This window comes from Erythrolamprus reginae, chromosome 1, assembly GCF_031021105.1.
Source record: "Erythrolamprus reginae isolate rEryReg1 chromosome 1, rEryReg1.hap1, whole genome shotgun sequence".
NCBI classification, from domain to species: Eukaryota; Metazoa; Chordata; class Lepidosauria; order Squamata; family Dipsadidae; genus Erythrolamprus; species Erythrolamprus reginae.
The window spans coordinates 63944548-63949406 of record NC_091950.1 but is presented as its reverse complement, the minus strand read 5'-3'; positions in this window follow the sequence as shown (position 1 = coordinate 63949406).

The following is a 4859-nucleotide window of genomic DNA, read 5'->3' as shown; positions in this document are numbered from 1 at the left end:
ATGTAGCTTGATGTAAAAGTGAAACATCATGTCTCATATCAAAAATATACAAATATACAAAGAAATGAAATGAAACCAAGTCCATGCTTCATTGCATGTTCTTGTTCAAAATATGGTTGCCAATTCATTATAAATTTTATAACTGATTAGCAACAAGGCTACTGCAATTATCCCATATTGAACATGATCTATGGATGTTTTCAAGATCAGTGTGTTAATAATCTGTAGAAATACCACTGAATCAAAATGATAAAATGCTTTGTGTAACTTTCACAATAATATAATAGTGCCAAAAAGGCACTAAGAGTTATTATCTAATCTTGCATAGATTCTTCTCTGGCAATGTTAATCTACTAACCAGAGCATACAAAACATTTGCTAGACCAATTCTTGAATACAGCTCACCTGTCTGGAATACAGCTCACCTGTCTTCGGAGAGGGGCGGCATACAAATCTAATAAATTGAATTGAAATTGAATTGAACCCACACTGCATATCAGATATCAAAACAATTGAGAGAGTTCAAAAATATTTCACAAGAAGAGTTCTCCACTCCTCTGCTCACAACAGAATACCTTATACCATCAGGCTTGATATTTTGGATTAGATAGCCTAGAACTTCATCGTCTTTGATCTGACCTAAATGTAGTTCATAAAATCATTTACCACAATGTCCTACCTGTCAATTATTTCTTCAGCTTCAACCGCAACAATACACAGGCATAAAATTGATTCAAATTTAATGAACTCCAAAATTCAATGCAGAAAATACACTACTAGGAATGCGCTACCTGACTCTGTGGTTTCTTCCCGAAATGCCAAAAACTTTAACCTTAGACTATCTACAGTTGACCTCACCCCATTCCTAAAAGGTTTGTAAGGAGTGTGCATAAGCATACCATTGGGCCTACCATCCCTGTCACCTAATTTACCTCTACCTACTTTGCTAATGTTTATGTTTATACCAATACCTACTATATTGTGTGTATGCTTGACAAACAAACAAAGTAAAACTCAAACTTTATATTTTGAAAGACCTTATTTCCTATGGTCAATTCCTTCCCTTGTTATTCATAATAATGAATGATGACTATTATGGAATACTAGAGTTGAAAAACACTTATTAAGGCCTGTTCCATCAAATTTCCCACTGGGAAACAAGATCATTTCTCCCAGTTCTAGGTGCTGCTTCTCCTCCCTTTTAAAACTGATTCTGACTCATTGAGAGGCCCACCCTCTTATCTCATGACTACTTCATTTTCATAAGCACCTTTATTGCATACTTAATCTGTTGGCTTGTCAACTCATATCCAGTTCAGAAGATTTTCCCAACTCAGCTTCAGAGAGTCTATAAAATTCTCTGGTCAGAGACTAAATCCTGTTAGTTATATGGTTTACACAGTGCATAGCATAAGAGCAAAATTCATGGCTTGAGTGCAAAACATTAATAAAGATAACAGGTGAAGAAGCCCAGTGAATCTCCTTCAGACTTTGTTTTGGAGTAGGATACAGACATTTAAATGTCCAAGTGGGATGTGGAAGCTTAAGTTGGCCTCATTTAAAAAGGGCTTTTTTCCCCCTCAGCACTGAAGAGAAAAGTATTTATTGAGGCCAACTATCTGTCATCATTACCCAGAGAGGGTAAAAAATAGCGTGTAGTGGCTGTTCCAGCTGGAACTCTGTGGTTCTTCCTCATTGTAGAGGTTTAAGGTTAAGTTGCCTCCATTGACTATTTCAAGGCTATTTGTTTCTCCGGCAATTTTTCTCCATATGTATTCGATTGAAAGTGAGAAATATGAAAGGAGCTTTTCAAAATAGAAAAGGATATTAAACAGGACAGAAAACCTGAGGGTTGGGATAAAAGGAATACAGTGGTACCTCATCTTACGAACGCCTCTTCTAACAAACTTTTCAAGATACGAACCCGGTGTTTAAGATTTTTTTGCCTCTTCTTCCGAACTATTTTCACCTTATGAACCCAAGCAGCTGATGCTGGGATAAAAGGGTTTCTTTTTTTCCCCTTTTTTGAAGAAAGAAAAGGGAGGGGCTGCTTGGAATAGGAAACATTTTGCAGAGAAAAACTTGCTTTCAAAGGAAATGAAAGGGTGTCTTTTGAAGAAAGAAAAGGGAGGAGGGAGCGGCACCGTGGGGGAGGAAAAATTTTGTAGAGAACAACGTGCTTGCAAAGGAACTGAAAGGGTGTCTTTTTAAGAAAGAAAAGGGAGGAGGGAGGGGCAGCTTGGGGGAGGAAAATTTTTGTAGAGAACAAGGTGCTTGCAAAGGAACTGAAACGGTGTCTTTTTAAGAAAGAAAAGGGAGGGGCGCCCCCCTTGCCTTTCTTCCTTCCCACTCACCCTTTAGCCTAGCCTTGCTTCTTCCACCCGCCCCCTTTAGTTGCTCCTCCCTGCCCTCTGTTCGCCTCCCTTCTAAAGTTTGGGATTTTTCTGAAGGATTTGCACGCATTATTTGCTTTTACATTGATTCCTATGGGAAACATTGTTTCATCTTATGAACTTTTCACCTTATGAACCTCTTCCTGGAACCAATTAAGTTCATATGATGAGGTACCACTCTATATGGATACTTTATTTAATCTGAATTGGAGAAAAGATTTTTGAGTCTGAAATTAATTCAAATTATGCTAAAGTTTTCTATAGAAAGACTTCAACCTCTGGCATACTTTTTTAAAAGGTCTCTGGGCCCGACAGGTCTTAGCCATTCAAAAGAGAGCCCCAGAAGATGGGGCTAGAAGGTCTTTAAAAAGTATCTTGAACAGAACTCTGAAACTGGTTAGAAGTTAGAACAATTGCTTTCTGTCAGGTATGACATTCCATAGATACAATAAGTAACACTGTAGTCTGTGTATTTTCTTCAGAATGTATGACTTACTTAGACAAAACCATTTACTGGGCTGAAATTAAGATTGGGCAATACCTTTGCTCTCTTTTTTGAGGATAACCGAACTAGGGTTATAAAGACCTTTTAGATTACTATAGAAAACAAAGAATCTGTTTTTGTTTTGAATAATACACTATGTAAAAATTGTATTGCAATGTCCATTTGTCTTAAAACAAAGAGCTAAAATTCCATTAAAAATACCAACAACTAGATCTGTACAGAGGTGGGTTCCTCTCACTTAGGACCTGTTTGCCTAAATCGGTAGCGACCAGCTGGTGATATCACAATGATGTCATGGAACCGATTTCGGTCAGTGCTGGTCTGTGGGCGCTGCCATCTTTTTTTAAAAATGATTTTTTTTCCTTCTGAGCATGCGCAGAAGCTGAATTTCTGGCATTGTGCCTGTATTTCCATCTTAGTTTTGGAATTTTTTTTACTTTTTTCAGATTTTTTGGCACTGTGCATGCACGCAAAGTGCAAAGTACACACACAGCCACAAAGCATGGCCACGTGGTGTGGGAGGAAGCAAACTGGCAGCGAGCTAAGTTCAATTAATGGTCTTGGCAAGAATAGCAAAATTCAATAACAGTTGATAGCTATTGAAAGGTAGGGATCTAATTATGGATTCTTCAGAACTATTACCATGCTCCTCCCTGTTAGCTGGAGCAACTAGTCATCCCAATCATTCATCAAGGCCTAAGGCAAATATTTTGACACAACAGCAAACCTCACTCCAAGTAAATTTTGATATTATATTGGTTCTTATAAGGTGCCATGGGTGGTCCCTCAAAAGCAGCTTGATGCCCTTGCAGGGGAGGTTCAGCACCAGCTACTGCAACCTGACCAGACTACCATGTAATATTATTCATAGTACAATACAAAGCAGGAGAAGCACCCTAAAAACAAATAAAGAATTAATGCTGCGTCATAAATGATATTGCTGTGAGTTAGATTCATGTCAACCATGAACTCCAGAGCTGTACTAAAATTACTTGTACAATATTTGGTATGAATGTTAAAAGCTTTGACGCCATCAAGTCTACTTCTGAGTTCAGCCAGCCAAGCAATGAGGCACATTGGCTTTGTTTTTGGTTTGGTGTACGTTGAGTATGGGTCAATGAAAAACAAACATAGTTTGTTTAGGATAAATAATCATAAGTTTAAAATGCAGTTCATTGGGCTTTCTTGTTACAACTCTGATAAAGAGTGCTATGTGAATGGGCATAAGTATTTTATGCCTTTTCTGTTTGTGTGCTTTATAAAGTTTCTACACAATCCACAGATATAGAAGAAAAACTGTAGTTAGAAATTCCAAAAAATAGCCAAACAAGCTGCAACTCATCGGGAAAAAATCGATTCTGGCTTGTTAGCATAATGCAAGAATGCTGCCAATGGGTTAGTCATTATGAATAAATATGTAGCATTCCACATCCATATATTCATTCCTCTCCAATTGGCATCTAAAAAAAGAATACCATATAAAAGGCAATTAGCCACATGCAAAGTGCTAATGCTTTGTTCTAAATACAGAAGTACATTACGGAATTTAGAGAGGTATAGTAATGATCTGGCTTATCCACCTATTCCCGACAAAATTATTTTTTCTATTAGTAGCAGCCACACCATAGGACTTCCTTCCTTGAAATATCTGCTTGACCCTTTCTCTTATTATTTGGCTGACAAGTCGAGGTATTGCTGTTTAACTGAACATGTATCACCAGAACCCTGTGAATTGTTTTAAATATTTTCATTTTTCTCAATATTTTCATTTGCATCCTGGTGATTTTATGCTTTTATTGATTATTGGTTTATATTTTGATTTCTCTTATTTTTGCGTTGCTACTGTTAGAACCCTCTTTTACCCAACAAAACATGGAGATTTTCAAAACAATAACCAGTGCAAAAATCTAGTCTGATACCACTCCGGTTGAAAGACTCCCAGCAGAAAAAGGAAAGTTTCA